Here is a 19,501-nt window from a genome sequence, read left to right on the forward strand (position 1 = left end):
GGGGCCCTCTCCCCCCCCCCCCCCCCCCCCCCCCCCAAATGAGCACAATTCAACCCAAACTGGGACAGCAGGACGGTGCCTCAAGAGGAGGCCTCACAAGGTCAGCGGTTGAGCCCTTGCTAACAACTTTTTTTTATCGCTGAGGAGAGTTGATTTGGGTCTGCCTACCAGCCACCATGTATTGCTGAGCTCAGAGGGTCTTCACACCTTCAAACCCTGCCTTTCAGGCAAATTTGGCCAAAACCACCTCACAGCTTCGGAGGTTACTGAAGTGCAGCTGGGCCGACAGACTCAAGGAAAGACAGGCAGCATGGTCAGGAGAGCCCCATTTCCTTGGGCCAACGCCACACGAGCAGGCAGGGTCCCTGCCGCCAGCAGCAGCACCCTGACCACCTCGCCCCGGCTGCTCATCCTCACCTCCCCCTGCACCAGTACAAACCCTCACACTTTCCAGGCCGGTGCAAGAGCGATGGTGAGCTAGATCCGGGAACAGATCCTGCTGAAAACATACTTTTTTTTTTTTTTTTTTTAGGGATTATTTTTGACTTGGCTCCTTTCCCAGACCTGGCTCAGAGCACAACTGCACAATGCTTATGTCAACACAAGGAACCCATCTAATGAGTACCCACGGAGGGGGGCCAGGACTGCTGCCATCGCCATCCCGGCCACCTTAATGAGCTTGTAAAACAACGGCCTACGGACAGCGGGTTAAAAAGTCACAGAGCTTCAGTTAACTGAGGGAGGCAGATGAAAAAAAAACCAAAACAAAACAAAAAACCAACATGCACACAGGTTACCAACTCGCTGCCATGTCAGGCTGCCAAAACACAGCAAAAGCACGGGGCCTTCCCTCGAGGAAAAGAAACCCTGCGCTCAGCTCCACTGCAGCCCCGACGCATAAGGTCGCCTGACACACGCCCTGGGAAAATCTTGCTCCCTACTAGTTCCTAAGCAGGATACACAGCAAAACGCACACCTCATGAAACACTGGTGTCTTGAAATGACCTATGCTCTTATCTTTTTGGCTAGGCATGCTCTCCCCTGCCCTACTCTGTCCTTGGAAAGACACCAAATAGCCCAGCCCCAATTCAAGATGGAACTGTAAAGGCAAGAGAGAAGGGAAGGCGAACAGGGAAAAACATCTCTCCTTCCATGGACTACGAGTGCAAACCCACCACAACACCAGTGTAACCCCAAACACGTGCTACAATGGAGACAAAAATCCATGATTACTACTTCTGGTGTTTATGCTGACCAGTGCGCTATTATTGCTCAGGTGGCAATCAGTGAACCTGTCATGAGAAGAAAGGATGTGTTGGGCTTGCTAAGGATCCTTATAGTTCCTATCTGAGTACAATCATACCTTCTTGAAATGTAGCCCAAAAGGGCACTGTTATTCCGGAACTGAGCTGCTTTCGGAAGATGAGTCAAAAGTAGTTCCATGTACTTAGATCTCTTCTTCAGCTTACCGACAATTTTTCCTCGCTTTACAGCCATGTTTTCTGATCCTTAATTTATTTTCTTTCCCTATTGCTGAGAGAAAAAGCCCCACAAATAAAGAGAAATCTGACTATCCCAGGAAATTATGTAACTAACTATACACAGAGGGCTGTCAAATATGCACAAAGTAAACTAACTGAAATAATATTATTTTTTCCTCTCTAATATCCTTCATTTATAGTCATTGTAGGTGTTACATGTAACAACAGTAAGTGGAACGATGTCATACAGCGCTTTCCACATTGAGACAACTATTCTGCATCCCCTTGTGCAGCAGGCAGTTTCTATAGCTCACTTTGTATTATGGCAACTGAGCAAGGCACCTCAAATTAAGCCCAGAGCAGTAACCATTCCCTAGAAGCAGGGCTAAAACCTAGACTAATGAGTGGCTGCGTCTATAGGCACACCAAGTCTTTCTCCCCAGTAAAGTCTGGACATCGCTGGCAGCTGGTAGGCAGAAGCACATGCCTCTGACGGTACAACTCTTGCCTCCCAACAGAGGCAGCCAACAGCACAAGCAATGCATGGGGCCAACTCCTGCCCCAAACAAAATGTCGGTTTGGGATGGCACATGTGCAGGAGAGCTGCTAGACACTACAGGGGATGAACTCCTGTTTGCAAAGCCTTGGAAAAATGCTAGGTAAGAAGTCACTATGTATTGCTATTAGCACAAGGCTCGTGAAGATGAGCAGAGGCCTTGATTGACAGCACTGCTCCCCTCCCATTGTTCATCAATGGGAAAGAAAAAACACTAAAAAAACAATAAAAGACAAAAAATAAATGCATCCCGAGCACCCACTATATTTTATGTTCTTTTTGTCAACAATTACAATTCCCGTGATGTTAATAACGTGTACAAGGACAAATAAACTCAGAATACACAGCAAAACGCACAAGGAGGAGGTCAATGCATACTATCAGACATGACATGTCACAAACGCTCAGAAGATAACACAACCCAATAGATAAAGTATCATTCAGTACCAGTCATCATACTATTGCATCAAAAACTGGGCTCAAAAATACATATGAAAACATATATTCCATGCTTGGCTAAAACAATAGTACCAAACAAAACATATGATACTAATTCAAGTGTTATGACAAATTGTCCACTGTAGCTGGAAAACAGAGAGATATGGCTCTGAAAAAGGATCATAACAACAATGACCTAACAACTGTTAAGTGTTCATATTTGACATACATTCTAGCATATTCATAAACCAGGTATTTCTGAAGGTAGGAAAAAATATGAGAAAACAGGTTAATGAATTAAATGTAAATAATAAGGAAAAATCAAAGACATAAATCAGAAGAAATTTGAGCTATGAAAAGATTTTGTGTGCACATGCGTGTGAAATTTAATACAATTCCTACTTTAGGTCTCTTGGATGACACCTGTCTGTGTTTTTCAGACCTCAGTTTCAGAAGTTTATTTTTTTTCATACATGGTTTCAGAAGGACTGCTGTCTCTTTTAACAGTGAAGTTCTGCCTTCCAATTCCCCCAACATATTCGCACTGAATCCAACCAGCTTAAGGTTAACTACAAATACAATGGAAAATCTGAGGTAACTTGTTGCCTTTATTTTCCATTTTTTCTGATGTGCTATTAGGCTACTCATAATGAATATCAAATAAGTATTTTTTTGAATTAACAATTAGGACAAACAAAGGCTCTAATATTTTACAAACCTATTTGATGCAAAATATTAGATATGTGTTCTAGGCCTCAATTTTTCAGACCCTTATTATTGAATTCAGACTTTTTTTCAATCCATTAGCACGCTCAACAGCTTATTAATGTAAAGCAGAGCCTTGCTAATTTGCAATAATGTTGAGGATACCTACTCTAAATTAATGGAAGAAATCAATAAATTTATCAATCAACAAAAAGGAACAGAAAAGAAAAATGACAAAACACATTCTGTTCTATTACTGTGGCAATCCTAAATGGTGTTTTAATTATTCATACAAATACCTTTAATACATTAGTGTGATGTATAGCATATCTACTTTTTTTTTTTTTTTTTTTACTGTCTTGGGTCCCAGTTCAGGAACGTGGTTCCTTTGAGGAATACCAGGAGGCATCTGAATACTTTTTTGTGTTTGATCTTACATACTCAAATGCCATCCTGCTTTGGATCCAGAATACCACAAGATTCCTTACTCTCCAGCACTCTCTGCTGAGAGCAGACTCATACAGAAAGTCACGCAATGTCACACAGCCTATAACACACCACACAACACAACCACGGGACAGAAGCACCTCTCCATCACTCCTGCCATAGCCAAAAAGCAAATTCCCAGAGCTGCAGCTTGAAAGGGGAGGCAGCCAATATCCCACATCTTGACATCCCACTGAGAAAATGATGATAAAACAATGAGCTAGGGCATATCTTTTGGAAGAGAAGCCAGGGTCTAAATTCTGGGCCTGGCTTGCCAAGCCACTGCTTTTTCAACACATAAACCTGTGCATCTTCCGTACATAGCTCCCCAGGCTATGCCATTCCCACTCATTCACAGACATGTTCAGGCTGCCCGCCCAGTGTCTACGTTCAGTTAGTAACTATACCTCTCATCCCAGGAGAGACACCAGTAGCACAGAGAAAGCTGCAAAAACCATGAGTGAAATTCTGGGTAGAGGTGGAGTTTTTCAAACAGCGATGGTGAGCTTCAGAAGGAAGACCTAAGTGCACAGAACTCCAAAAATACGGCCCCTTTTCAGGTCAGCTGTGCACATAAAGGGTTAATAAACCACTACTGCTTATATTATTTATTAATCTCACCCCTCCCTTATTTATCAATTTCCTTCTTAAGTCCTGGCATCTCTTCTCCATTTCTCTCACAATTTTGGGTCCTTTTCCTCCCGAGATTATCATCTGCTGGAAGTTCCTCCTCCTCTCCGCTGCCCACATCTCAATCTTTGTCCTGGTTCCCTACAATGCTCAGCTTCTGGCTGGGCTCCATGCTCACTCAAATTTATTTATATCCTGCTCTTCCAAGCTTGCGAAGCAGGTTTCCACTCAGCTGCCCTCACCTGCCAGGGCAAGGAGCAGTGCATGGAAGCTGGAAAGAAGAGCTCATGAGCACCAGCCACCAGTACGGCAGGGCTTTGTCACTAGAAACCCAAGGTGGAAATGCATGCCATGCGTCTTATTTAGTTGAAAGCCGAAATGTTTCTGTCTAGGATGTCTGTTTGTATCTCAAGTCACAAAGAAGCCATTAGTACCAATAATGTGTCATTACGGGGGCGTCAGCAGAGACTCTGCAGCTAAGGTTAATTTGAGATGCATAATTTAAAGCAGAACTAAAATCCCTCCATTTCACACTTTAATGACTGAATTCAAATCATTCTTCAAATTTGACACAGCAGCTCTTAAGGGGACACTTGCACTTTTTCCTTTTCTCCTTTTTTTTTTCGCCAATTTTAAATAAAATACAAGCTATCTATTGCAGAAGAAAAATGTACAGATCCTCCCTTTACGATCACTTTAACCTGTTTCCCCCTCACATTTCTTTTCAGCAGCTTCATTTGGCTTCATACTTCATATATTCATTCTGACATGTCAGAATATGCCTGACACAGGCCACTTCTGCAATTAAAAAAAAAAAACAACCAATACTCAACAGTTAAAAATTTCACTCATCGTAACCCCAGGAATTTTGCCAAGAACAGCTGGCAACACTGCCTATCTTAAGCATACCACATCACTTAGGTAACAGTAGTACCCACACAATTCTCTGTCTTTAGTATTTCTACACTCAACATCCTGCTAAAATACGTAAGAGACATAATCTTTGTTTTTCACACAGAAAACAGAGGCAAAGACAGAAGGATGCTGTGGTTCAACAAGTGCTTCAAGCTGGTCCAATTCTCCCAAACCCACTGATAATTTGTTTTGTCAGGCAACTTCCCTGAGCACAGCTGATAAAACACAAAAAATAATTAAGGAAAAACTCATCACAACATAACGAAGCAGCATGATAGGGAGATCTCCATACTGCTGAAGCGGAGATGCAACACCTCTCTAACAAACACCTCCTGCCTTTTACTGTGGATGCTTCAATAAAGCTCACTTAATGTTACCAAAATTCATAGAAACATACAACGATTTTTGTTGTCTGACACAACTCGATTTTGTTCTGAATTTTCAAGAAATCACAGTTCAAGCACACAGACATTCGCTGGAGAACTGCCCTCCATGCTAAAAATGGCAATGGAATTGCACAAGGGGAGGGAGGAAAGAAAAAAAAAAAAGAAAAAAAGAAAATTCCAAGAAAACTTTGACTCATCCATTGTTATTAATCAGGTTTTTGGAGCAGAGAATGGAATGCCGTCAAGCTAAAATTGACAGCGCTATTTTCTGATCTCTAAGTGATGTCAATCCTTCACAAAGCCACAAATGCTGAGAAAATTTTTCTCTGCAAAATTCTAAGAATGACTCTTAAATTTTGTTAGTTTGGGGGGAAAAAAAAGCCCAGAGCTAAAAGAGGCATTTGAAATTAAACTCCTACGTAGGTGTGCTTTTGAATACTGAGAGTATTAGGCTTCACAGCTTTGTGCTATCTATGACTCAAGGCTTGCTGCCACAGGTGTCAAGAGACCTGGGACCTATCTGGAGCTCTGTAGAAACCTGCTGCTTTGTGGTTTGGGATTTTTTTACTATATAGTAAAAAATACACTCTCAAAGACAAAAAGCAGGCTTTTGCACTCAGTATAGACGTGAATCTTTTTAGTCAACAGATTTTACTGTCCAGTTAACTTTTACCTAGCAAAGCAGATTTTTCTGCTGTTTAATTCTCAAGGTTTTCAGAACAACATGATGTCAACTAAGCCTAACAGTTGAAATGGCTTCAATAAAATTCTGAGAATAACATATCTATACTGGCACGCCAACACACTATTTTTAATTGTAGATCATTAAAGATGTAATAGAAGAATTCACTTCCAGCACTGTTCTGTCAATGCAGTGAGATAATCATGCTGCTATATCATACATAAAGCAATGTTTATGCGTAGTGGTTTAGGTAATGGAATGGAAAGGCAGAAAGCAGTGATTCACTCCTTGTTCTATCTGTTGCTGCAACATGGCTTTTGCCTATCACAGAGCCCAAGCAGGCACATGGAGTGATTGGTTGATTGGTTTCAAATGTTAGTAAAACAGAGACCTGGAAAATGAAAAAAGGCAAGTCAGTTGAAATGCTAAACAAAAAAAAAAACCAAAAAAATCTGGATTGCAGATGAGAAGTACTTTACAGAGCAGCGTACAAATGCAGGCCTCTGAGGTAATTTAAACCAAATGCAGACTGAAACTGAAGTAGTTTGGTGAGTCAGCACAGTAAAAGGACACTAAATTACATGCGAGAAAAGTGCAATCCTTTTTGTATAACACACTGTATTTTATTCCAAATTTACCAGAAAACAAATTAATTGTCTCCTTTGTGTTATGCCTCCTTCGTTTCCTTTTGGACGCAACCTCTACCTTCCAGAAACAAACTGCGTGCAGGCTGACTAGCTGTGAACTCTAATGTCTAGGACTTTAATTTCCCTTTCACAAAAATTTCATCTCCAGACCATGACAACGTTAATAAACAATCGTTGGCATGAACGCTACTGACCATCTTCCAAGTTATGATTACTTTCCTCTGGAAACAAAATAAAAAAAAAATTTAATGGTTAAAACCAAAACTGCAGAGAATCATTACAGGCTCCAACAATGGTAAGTGCCTTCCAGACTCTGCCATCACAGAGGTTTCAGCCACCTACAGCTTGGTGTAGAGCAGGGCTTCAGCACTAAATATGCTTACCATCAGTCAAAGAAAGGCTTAGCCTCATATCTGCCTCAAACATTTTTAAAACCATAGCTGTTTTTAAACTCACAAAGCAATTTCCATCTTCATTTTCATCTCATTCTTGCCTCATACTTTCACAAGAACGTAATTCTGTGAAAGCCACAACAATTGCTTGTTCAACGTAGACTGCCACTCTCTGAAGTACTTTCTGAGATAGATTTGTACGGACAGACGTGGGTAGAAATGAATAATCCAAAAATATCCACAATACATAATGAGCAGAGACTAGAAAAAAAAAATACCACGTACTGCAAATGCAGCCCAAATTGGAACGAATGCCTACAGTAGCAACAGCACAGGAAGAGCAAAATGTTATTGTACATTACTGGCACGCAGCCCGTAATTACAAAAAATACTGCAGTATTCCACAGTAACAGCATAAAATATTATCATTTCAAACAAAGCAGCTGCAGCAGCCTGCCCACAGCAACCACGTCGCAGAGAGCCAGGGGATGAGAGGGCGGCCAGCTGCCGAAGGACTCTTTGTCGCAGAGGGTGAGGAGGCCCCGCAGGGTCGGCGAGCCCTCGGGATGGCTTCTTCTCGCACCCACAGCTCCGCTCCATCAGGGCACGAAGGACCACTGCTCGGCAGCAAAGGGCTCCCACACGGGCTCCAGCTGCTGAGCCCTCTAGCAGAGGGGAAGCACGCTGCTTGCTCTGCGTTCGGACCCTTGCTGCAGTGCGCCTTCTGCCAAATTTGCATTTTCACAGTGTCTCAGATAAAATAAAGTCTTCCCCACTCCAGCTCCCCTGTGCTAACCCCTGTGTTACCCAGTCCCCTCTGACACTCTGCCAACAGGTATTAACAGAGGGCTAGCAAGAGGCTCCCAAGCACTGGTTGACATATGCTGCCGTTACAATGGCTATCACTCGCCTCCCTTAGATGGCGAGCAGTTGCTCCGCTACGTATCAGCAAAACAGGAGACGACATGCACGTGAGTTTATTAGTGATATTCTTCTCAACAGCTCTACCCAAAGACCACCAGCACAGAGCACAGTCTCACCAGGGCAAACAGAAAAACCCCAAAAGTTACAATTATGTCTGTCTGCTCACTGGCATGCACTGCATACAAATCAGGAGTCCTAGCTCATCATTTGTAGAAATAACATCCATCCCATTTGGTTTCTATATGGATCATGAAAAAAGACCAGCTAAGGAGCTGTATGTTTTCTCCAAACTTCATGCATTTGCAGAACTAGCAACCAGAGGAAAAGAAATGCAGAACCCTGAACAGCAAGGTTAGTGGAGAAAGAAACGCTGTTCAAATGGAAGATACAACTCTGAAATTAAGTTTGAAATACACAAACACTGTTTGGGCAGTATCTTTTAGAGATGTTCGAATCATCATGAAAACTGGTTTTCATACTGCCAACCAGAAAGATGATGTTTTTCGGAGGGAACAAATTAACTGCCATACCTAAATACTTCCCAGTTCACCAGCACTTCTCATCTTTCCCATACCAGCTTTTCTCTGCCAAACACAAAGGGAACTGTAGCATATATATGCAATAAACTGCAGTAATATATGCAGTAGATTGAAATACTGCATTTTTGTATCCTCATAAGCCATTCATTGGCTTATGGATTCAAAGTCCCATAGGGAATGCTGCAAATCCACGCTAAAGTCTCTCTGGATTTGACTCTCTGACGTATGTAACAGATGTGTAAAGTAACACATAACCAGATGCCTCTCTAGTAAATGCACAGCTAGAGACTGAAAAGTCCTAAAACTGTTGTGTCCAAGGGCAAAGGATAAGGGAGAGAATAGAGTCCCATATCTAGCAAGGAAATAAAAGTTTAGGCTTTATGAATTTCTTGTCTACAATCATTTTTCATGTCTAATTCAGCTACAGTATCACAAGAGAGTGCTTTTTCGTTGGTGGGGAGTCCAGCCACTGTGGCCTGGTTTGCTCCATGCCAGGCTGATCAACTGTTTCTTGCTGTCTCTGAAACTTCAAGGTCCTACCTCCAAAGCCTCCACCATGACTCCAAAGAACTTCATCCAGAAGGGAGGTGTAACTCCTCAGAAGAAAAACCCCTCTGGAAAAAGAGCATATGGCTGTATAACAGTAATCACCACAGAAGCCCCTCTCCACTCCCTAAGTTGGTGTGTCCTGGCCACAGTGGCTTGGAGAAAATAGGTGGTGTGCTTTCACAATAACCTTCTAAGGCAGAGGAGAATGGTGGGTGAGAAAAAGGCAAGAACTTGTTTAAAAGCCTTAATTTAAAACTTCTGGCTACTCCCATTTTATGGAATAAGTTAAAACCACTCTCTGCTAGAAACAGTGTGAACCACTGACTTCAGATCTGGAACCTGCCTTTTGCAAAGCTGCTGGTGGGCTTGGATCCAAGGCTTTGGTTCAAGCTCTTATCTACTCCATACTACAATGACTTATACCATACGTCCTTTATAATAAATAGCCTCACAGTGAGGAAGCACACTATTGGCATGGTTCATATTTACATCACTCTTTTGAAAGCCAATGCACATGGTTTAAGGAAAGTGTTGGAAATATTACAGCTTTCAAATATTTTGCCTTATGTGGTTTACAGCCAGCATAGTCAATGGCTGCATAAGCTTCACCCATTTTCACGTGACGTGCTAAGCGGTGCGAGGCCCAGGTAATGCCCACCACGACTGAGCAGAATGGGCATGTCGGCAGCGGCACAGGCATGGCCACATCCCACCACAACAGTGCCCTGGGCTGTGCCACTGCACTCTCCCAGCTTCCCGCAGTGAAGGTTTCCATTCTCTGTCCTCACCACCTCCTCTTTACAAAGGCTCACACACACTTACAGAAACAAATGAACAATTCCATTATGTGCCTGGCAGCCCGTGCACTTTCTTTCTGATTCACAATAGAGGCGCCCCATTGAAAAGATCCATATATGGGGGAAAAAAATAAAAAAATCTAAGCAAGTCTCCAGCAAGCACACATACTATCAAAGCCTCATTTCCACTTAACACAAGTTGCTTTGGGAACTAATGCAGCTGACTTGAGGAGAAAACACAAACAAACAAACAACCTCTTTTTCCATTAGCTAGAGACGGGGCGGGGGGGGGGAATAGAACTGGTGCCATCTTTGTTGAAGAGCTCCACGAAACTAATGGTTTAGGAGAGCTGAGGAGCATGGATGGGGGACAATTTGTGACTGATCACTGCCATCTGAACATGGCACGCTGACAGCTGAAAGAAGAGCAGAGAAAGGCAAAACAAAACAGGCATGTGTTTAATCTGGGCAGGCTCAGTCCCCTGTATTCACTCCCAGTGAAAAATACAAGGCAGGAGAAAGTCGGTCCCCTCCGCCTGCTCAGCTCGGCGCCCACGTAACTCCCTGGCACACACCGCAGGACCTTCTCTGGGCACACAAAAGGGGGCATTATTTCTTCACGTGCTGAAAAAATAATCAAGAAGGGGCAGGAGTACCGGTACAATTTAATAGATCTTAAAATGCGTATTTCGCCACCAAAGAACTTCCCTTTCTTTAATACTCTGCCAATGAGCTCCTGCACTCTCCAATACAAAGAAAACTAAAAAAGGTTATACGATTTTGTGACTGCAACAGAGAGCTGATCAAATGATTATAAAGGCCACACAGATGCTGCGAAGATATCTCCCCCTGAACTTCAATGTGCTCTTCCTCAGAGAGCAACAAGAAGGCAGTTGTGAAAGGAAAATCATGCACATTATCCTGGTCTGACATCAGTGAAAAAACAGACATGAATAAAAGTATTTTGATTTATGCTCTGCAGAGCTGAGGAGGAATGCTTGCCACCAGGAGAGTGGGACACAGAGAAAGCAAAGGTGGGCTGAGAGCAATCACACGCGCGTCATTGCGGTGCACTTCTCCCTCTCTCATCAGTTTGGCCAGGACTGTCACCCTACGCCTGAAACAGGGCTCGCTCCAGAAAGCAAGGCATTTCCCCATCTGAGCCACAGGGATGGGGGGAGAGAGGGGAGGGTAGGAACCGGAGCCCCTAAAGGTCGTACAGCAGCGATTTCAAACAGATTTGCATTAATACCTCATTTCACAACTACAAAAATCACCTCAGACTCCTACTGAAAGAGTCTTGTATTCCTGTTTGGGGTCATAGTCCCTAGTGCAAGACCTGCATGTAAAAAGGAGCTGGCTACACTGATTTGCAAAAGTTTTTAACTTTTTGGATAAATCAGTAAAAATGCCTATGGGACTACTACAATTTCCCAAGCAATGGCTCTTGTCCACTGACCAGAAAGGAAATATTTAGCTCCCTGCAGCGAGCCTGTTGATTTCAAAAGAAACTTAATAGCTCTATTCCTACAAAGCAAATACAGAGCAAGCACAAGGGCCGGCTATGCTCTGCTCTCTTCTGAAACCTGGTAAGCAACAAATGTCTGCAAATGCCACCAGCCACAGGGTTTTGATATTCTGCACATTCATGGGATTATATCCCCTGCTTCTTCCATGTTATGTGGGTCTTTTTGATTCTGTAGGTTTCTTACAGTGATTTTGTCTCCTTCGGCACACTTGTGGGGCAGAACAGAGTAAATAACTTGTAACATTTTCTCTTTACTAGACAAAAAAGACTCAGAGGTCATTCTTTTCTGATGAGAAATGAAAACAAAAAAATGAAGACTAGAGGGAAAAGGTGAGCTTTTCCCTGCGACTCACAATTGCCTTTATTAAAAAAAATTATTAACTCAGGACAACACAATTCGGCCTCAGTCAGGGAACTCTTAGTTCAGCTGCTATTCAAATATCCAAGTGCAATTTGCAACTCTAGTTATGAAAGGGGACGTTATTTTCTTTATACATTTAACTCTACTTGTTCAAAGACACACTGATGAAGCAATTAAGGCAGACGTATTATTAAAGCTGGTGTAGAATTTACAGGCTCTGCTAAGAAGTTTGGTATTTCAACGAGGTGTTTAAACATAAAAATGAGAACTATGTATTTAATACAAAAATATCACTTAAGAACGCTGCAAAATCAGATTATTCATGACATTATCACCGACAGTAAAAGAATTGTATATGCATTTTTCTGGCAGTGCGTTGTATGTTCTTCAATAGCTTTCTTCTGCAGAGTTCCCATATGATATAGATCCCAAACTTCGAAATATTTAGGCACATGCCTAACTCTCAGGGAGAATAGCCTCATTGATTTAAACAGGGTTTAACCCTTATATATGTTAACATGATTGCCTGTTTGTAGGACTGGAACTCATGGGGCCCATTTTCAAAAAGATAAGTGCATTACATATTTTACTGCTGTTTCTGGGTTTGCCATTAAAGTTCTCTCCCTCCCTCTCCCATCTGCTTTTATTGCCTTCGACAGAAATATCACGACACTCTGAGGTAAATAGTGATTAATTTAATTACAAACTAACTGTAACTTATGACAAGACCCTCCAATCACTTACCTCAATTAAGTGTTTCAAGATGCAATTGTAAATCTCCTTTTTTCTCCTCTCTCACAGGAGATGTTGCAGCCTTTTTTTTCTGATGTTTTGCATTAAAACTCTTTCCCTGTGCTCCAGGATCTTAAACAAAAACAAAACAAGAAACAACTCAGAATGAAAATGTCATTTCAAGCAATTGGTGGGTGGCTCAGGGGAAATCCCTGACCTTTCTCCAATGTATATTTCATTATCTAAAGCAAGTGTGATAACTCCCCCCAGCAGAAGCAGCATGAACGCTCTTCTGTGGGCTGTACTTTAAAAAAAGAAAACAACAAAAAAACCCACACCAAAAAACCACTATTTTAAACCACTCAAAAACATGTTATTTTTAAAATCTGCAAGATAGTACACTATAAAATATTCCTTTAAAGCACAATCCAGTATATACCAGACTCCACAGATTTATGAAGGTGAAAAGGGAAGAAAGCCGAGAGATACAAAACAGAAGAAAAATCACTGTGTAAGCTATCAAACTGTTACCCAGGAGAGCAGTCATCGGTTTTATTATTATTACTACCACTGTTATTACCCCTAATAATATGTATATGGCCAACTCCCTAAATCTTCACTGAGTTACGGTAGTATTTCTGTAGTAGCGGTGTGGGGGACGTAGTAGCCGTGCTGGAGAAGCAACGCAGCATTAGCACTACAAAACCCAGCCCGGCTGACGAGAGAGGAAGGAAGGGAGGAGGAGCAACGAAGCAAATGAGTAAGAGAAACTGGCAGGTCTCTAATACAATCAATTCTGACATTCTCCACCATCACCAAAAAAGGTCTGAAAGGTTTTGAATTTTCAGCAAATGCTGCTACCAGAACACTTTCTCACCGCCCCCCATTTCACCCTCCTCCGTCTCCCATACCTGCAGCAAGGCAGGCCAGGAGCCGGCTGGGTATGCAAGCCTCCAAACCAGGCTCTGTCAGCAGGAAAATCCCCTGACTACAAGAAGCAAATGCTGCCAGCCAGTGCAGAGTTCACTTTCCCTCTGAGAGCGCCGTCTTGCATTTGCATGGCCCCTCTGGATTACAGGCATCCCAGTTATTTCTCTACAAACAACTTTTAGGACCAACAACCATATTCATTCTTGCACTCTAAAAAGCCTGAAAGACAAACCGTTCCCAGGGCTACACCTGTGACTGTGCCCATTGAAGCCAACAAAGTTTCACAACACAGCAAAGAGCAGGATTTGACCTTGCATGCATGTAAGCCAGACCACTTCGGTTTTCTTCCTCAGCTAGGACAGACAGACAGACAGCTCTGAATAATATTTTCCATTGCTTTTAATTAAGAAACGGAGACGTTATCCACAGCCTTCTGTGGCTGTACATACTTCAGAAAATACAACTTTTCCAAAAGCGGTCAGAAATTCAAAAAGTACAGCATTCTATATCGCAGTTTTTCCCCACACACACCCCCAGAGAAAACAACCCAAAACTCAGAGCAAAGACCACCAATACACAAATAAGCGTGAAAGTGGGCTTCCCTTGACATCCGCACAGAGGCTGCACCTACGTGATCACGCCCCAAAGCTGCTTAGAATACAAACAAATCCAAAATACTCCATTTAAATCACCCTGCCCCACCACTCCACCGTGTTTGTTCTTGCTCACATGGTGTTGCTGCTTGCTTCAAGGAGCCTGCTCTCACTCAACGTGAGTAAAGGTTGCAACAGCCAAGCCTACAGACTCGCAGGAAGAGGATAAAGCCCTCTAAAGCTGTGACACAAATCCAGAGAAGGCTGGAAGTTCAAAGTGAAATGAGGACACTCTGTCCATGACTCATGCCACCTAGAAACCATTCTTAATTTAAGAAAAAGCGTTAAAGGGATTATTTTACGGACTGTCACCCCGCTGAATCAACTAGGTTCTGCCTCTCATTTTTTTCCCCGACTCAAATACAAGGTGGCCAGGGATTATATTTTAAGATCAAAATCAGCATAAAATCCTCCTGTTCTCACGTACATACTTACATTTTTAATGCTCTGTTTAAAGAGACAAATAATGTTGTTTGAGGGACAGACTCCCAGCTATCCTCCAGGCTTTTTGCATGACCTACAGGCAAATGCTATGTGACACTTCCTGAAAGGCTGAAATAGCTCTGAATGACACTTGAGCTTCTACAGCGCAACTAAAGTATGAGAGTTTGGCTCCTAATTCACATTGTCATTTAACCCCAATTCTCCTGTGCCTCAGTTTCCCCTTCCTCCACAGCAACAATAACAGTGTTCCCCCATCTCAGAAGGCTGATGCGAGGAACACAACACCCATGCTGATTTCATGGACAATGTGGTAACATGGACAAAGTTAAAGATCTCTTAACTGATGTGAGGCTGAAACTTCATGTCCACAGAAAAAGACCCTGTAAACCAAAATGAGGAATGAGTCATCAGCCTGTCCCTGTGAAACTGTTTTGCTGGATAGTCATTTCACTAGTACGACTCTCTTCTCCTGGGTGCTCCCAGCAAGCGTGGGGGAGACTGAATGGATTCACTGTAGTCACACAACAGCTTCACAGCTGCTGAAAAAAGGCCTATTGTAGCCCTGCATTTTACTATCTCGAGTAGCATACATTAATTTGCTGTACAGCTTCCATTACCCATCTGATCCTTACAGAAACAGGAGCAGCAAATCAGGGTTTGTCAAATGAAAAGAGATTTAACTGTGATGGAGGAAATTTTCTGGTTTTCTTCAAAACAAAACAACAACAACAAAACACTAAAAATTCAGTGTAACAAAAATACTTCAAACTCGTTCTGCCCCCACCCCCATCCCCCATCATGATACCGTGAACCAAATTTCATGATCAGAAAGGAGCAGCAGGCCTGCCATACACACATATGCTCTTCCTGCAGTCACTGTCCACTCATGGCTTGCACCTCTGTGCATTTACGATATTTGCTCAGTAACCTGAATGGTATCAAAACCAACTGTGAACTCTTAATACAGAACTATACAGTCGCACGTACAAAGCCTCACTCAACAGTCAGATAATGCTGGACTTTGCAAAAAAACATGTGATTAGATTTGACAGCCCCTTTCTAAATGTCTTGATTTTTCTCCGTAGTGTCTGTTGAGTCAGGGAGGAAGGACAGTCCTGAATTAGGCATGTTCCTCCCAGCATTCAACTACTCCACTCTCCCCCTTCTGGAGAAATGAATGCAGCTTCAAACAAATTAAAGGAGTATTCTGTCAGCTCTTTCATTCTTCCCAGTGCAATAAACGAGGCGGTGTTTGGATTCTCTAGCCCCCAGCAGAGCCAATGAAGGCACACTCTGAAGTACAAATCCCCCTTCCTCCTCCCATACACACAGCGTTAACCCTGCCAGCTGCGAAGAAGCCCCATTCAGCCAGGGTTCCCTGAAAACAGCAGCATATCACACCTGTGGCACACTGTACTGCTAACGCCCAAGAATTAAATGACGGTCAATCAGCACACATCTCCCCAAACCATGGTACTTCCCTCAAAAGCTATGAGACTGCACAAAAATCACGGGGTCTTTTTCTCTGCCTTCTGGCTTCAGAGCCGCCAGAATGCAAAAGGTCCTGCGCCAGTCTGCTCTCAGAAGGCTGAAATACTTTGCTTTTCATCAAAGGCCAAGACAGACAATACGCCTTGCTTTGGCAGCCTGGGACCTTAAGAAAATCTCAAATATCACGAGCGTAGCAGCCTGATAAAATGCCACCAGTGGGACCCCTCTTTTCCCCCAGCCTTCCTTCATTTCATAGCGGTGCCTCTCTCAAAAGGCTGATGGAGCTGAACGGACGGAGCTGATTTTCCATTCTAGTCAACTTGTGCATTTGCTATGTTAGCATGACTTGACTCTGCTCAAAACCAATGAAAAACCACAGCAGTGGAAACAAAGAATCAAGTAAAGAAATGAAACCCCTGACAAACTACAGAGAAAGACTTGGCTGGTATTTCTGGATTTGGGCAGGCTTGTCCACCACAGACAGGGCTGCCAGCCTCCCTCGTCATCCCCAGGGCAAGCGGCTCTGGGGTGGGCTGGGACAAAACCACCGTGGTACTATCACGCGCGACAGGACAGAGCCAAGGCCAGATCACAGCAAAGTGGATTGCTAAAATACTACCTCATTTTGGGACTAGCTACGAAAGATGGAGAAATGGCAGCACCAGGCTCTCTGCGCACCTCCTATCACAGGGATGGGAACCCTTCTCCCCAAATCTCACAGGAATGGGCCTGCTGCCCTCCCTTACCTCTGCCTAGGATCTGGCAGGGTCGGGCACATGTTCCCACTTGGTATTTACTCTTTTTCTTGCCTTCTGCTCGCAAGCACAAACACCATGAACGCCCCTCTTTTCTCAACAGCCCGGAGTGACTTTACCGCGTGGTTTCTGAGCGAGGACTACCGGCCCACACTCACTGCCCACATGCCTTGATGCAGCCTGTTTATCGTTAAAAGGTGACGCAGAGCCTCGCTCTCCCACTTACCCAGAGGGGTGTTAGGTCTTCGTAACTCGTAATCACCCCAGCCTCAACGGGCACCGACCTCAGGCTCTCCCTGGCACCCTCTTAAGCACCTCCTTATCCCCGCGTCCCAGCACGGCACGAAGGCCTGGGAGAGACGGACTGCGCCACAAGTCAGTGGCCTCGTCCCGTGGCAGGTCACCCTGCCATACGACTGCCTGCGCTCACCCAGGCACAACCCGCCTTGGCTCACGGCTTCTAGAAACCAAGAGTGCCAGTACCATCCACACACCCTCTCACTGGCCAAGCTGGTCCGGACGGTAACATCCTTTTGTAAAACTTCAGCATGTTCCGCATGAAAAGCAGCAGGTGAGTGTGTCTCTCTGCTAAAGGGCACGCATAGTTTAGAAAGAGATGTTGAGAAAATGAAGTGCGGCACGGTTTGCAATGTCCAGATACATTCTGGGTTCTTCAAATGAAGGGCTCTAGAAAAAAGAAGAAATTTCATGTTCTTCGGGACAGATGAGTCTGGTATTTTTTTCCTATTACCTTCTGCTTTATTTACTTAGCTCACCTACCTTCTAGCTATATGAGGTTGGATTTTGAGATGTAGTTGTTTGCTGCTATATGGAAAGATTGAACAAACAATTCTTACACATTTACCTATCTCCAGTGCCACAGAGTACAGGACACTTCAGCAGAAACCTGTGGTGACCTTTGTTGCAGGAAACTTTGGCGGCCTGACCATAAGCCTTTTTTAGAACAGAAATTTGACTAAGCCATAACCAGCTCGGCACCACTGTAGTTTGGTCTTACTTTTTGAGATCAGCAGAACTATGCCAGCAGCCTGGGCAGCAACTATAATCTTCCAGGCAGAGGTAGAAATGCTGTCCTCTGCCTGGATTCAGTGAGTTGGTTGGCTACAAAAGCCAACCAGCTTTTGAATCTACTCTTTCAATCAAGAAGAGACAGGACACTGAGAAAGACAAAGCTTTTGTGTAAGTCTACTTCTCCAGACTTTTCTTTTTAAAAAAAAACATCGTACTACTGCTTCTGTCATCTCTACTTCCTTTTCTTCAGCACAAATCACAACATGAGCATTTCAGCAAATACCAGGTTTGGTAGTAGGCTCTCTGGGCTGCCAACTGTCAGATCCAGAAAGCAGGACTGTCACATCTGCCAGACTGGCTCTCACACCTACTCTCTAAGGTAACATCATATATTTTTCCAAGTCATGCTAGCAATAATATGACATTACATCTCACTATACCATATGTTCCTTCTCTGTCTTCAGGACACACACCAAGAAGAGCCTACATACCTTTAAATAAAGGATGCCCAGCCAGTGTCTTACAATGACCAACAGCCTCAGTTCCATGCAGTATCTGACCACCCTCTTTAATTTAAGGGTGTGAGCACCGTCTCCAGTGGTGCATGCTCATGTCAGCAAGTCAAGCACAACTGCTAGACATGGGTCATTACTGGTTAAGCATCTAATGTGCACTTGGCGTTGTATAAGCTCCTTAAAGAAGATACGATCCTTCTTTCAGTAGAAGATTCCTCCTTTCTAACTTCTCAAAACAGCCTTCCTTCTCTGAGGCCTACTCACAGCAACCTTCCCCTTTCAGTACTAACTACGAAGAAAAGGGAAGAAAGAACATTAAGAAAGAAAAATTATGAAATGTGTTTTAGTAACTGGTACAACTACAAAATCAGATCACTGAAATACACCTGCCTTTCCATCCCTTCATCCCACAAGGTCCCTACAGGGCACAGCTACCTTACTGCTGTTGTTCACATCAGGCATGTAGCTTTTGAAGCAAGTGTCCAGATAATCCATCCTGCCTGGGCTTTTGGTTGCACTGTGGGGTGGTCCTGGAGCACGTGAACTGAAACCTTCTTGGGAGGAACTAAACTAAAAGCATCATGTTCTCCAGAGTGGGCAGTTAGTGGCACCAGACTGCTCAGAAGTAAAAGCAACCCTGATATATGCCTGGTGTGAACCTCAGGATCCCAGCACCAAGTTTTTGACTATACAGATACTCTCCAGTTGAACCACACTACTTGCTGATGTAGGCATAATGATAAAAAACAAATATTCTTCTGTCATTCATCTTTATGCCACCAAATAAGAAGATGGTATTATTATATTCTACTGTAATATTGCACCAGTGTAATAGTGACAGCAGCAAGAGCATCTTGAAGCGAACAATGCAGAGAAGAGAGAATAGATCAAAGTAGTTTCAGCTACAATAACTAACCTAATTTCTGTAGTTTT

General features: G+C 43.3%; 1 protein-coding gene across 5 annotated transcripts in view; it reads right to left on the reverse strand.

Moving 5' to 3' along the window:
- The window catches only part of ATXN1 (ataxin 1), a 226,459-nt gene that overhangs the window by 150,935 nt on the left and 56,023 nt on the right, over nt 1-19,501 (reverse strand). For 4 of the 5 annotated variants that reach the window (XM_010573186.1, XM_010573183.1, XM_010573182.1 and 1 more), the window contains one exon: nt 12,761-12,880. The exons of the other annotated variant lie outside the window; for it this stretch is intronic. The gene's annotated coding sequence lies outside the window, so the exon portion shown is untranslated. The remainder of the gene's footprint in view (nt 1-12,760; nt 12,881-19,501) is intronic. 5 annotated transcript variants of the gene reach the window in all.

The sequence above is a fragment of the Haliaeetus leucocephalus genome, unplaced genomic scaffold (assembly GCF_000737465.1).
Source record: "Haliaeetus leucocephalus isolate CR32 unplaced genomic scaffold, Haliaeetus_leucocephalus-4.0 Scaffold373, whole genome shotgun sequence".
In the NCBI taxonomy this organism is placed as follows: domain Eukaryota; kingdom Metazoa; phylum Chordata; class Aves; order Accipitriformes; family Accipitridae; genus Haliaeetus; species Haliaeetus leucocephalus.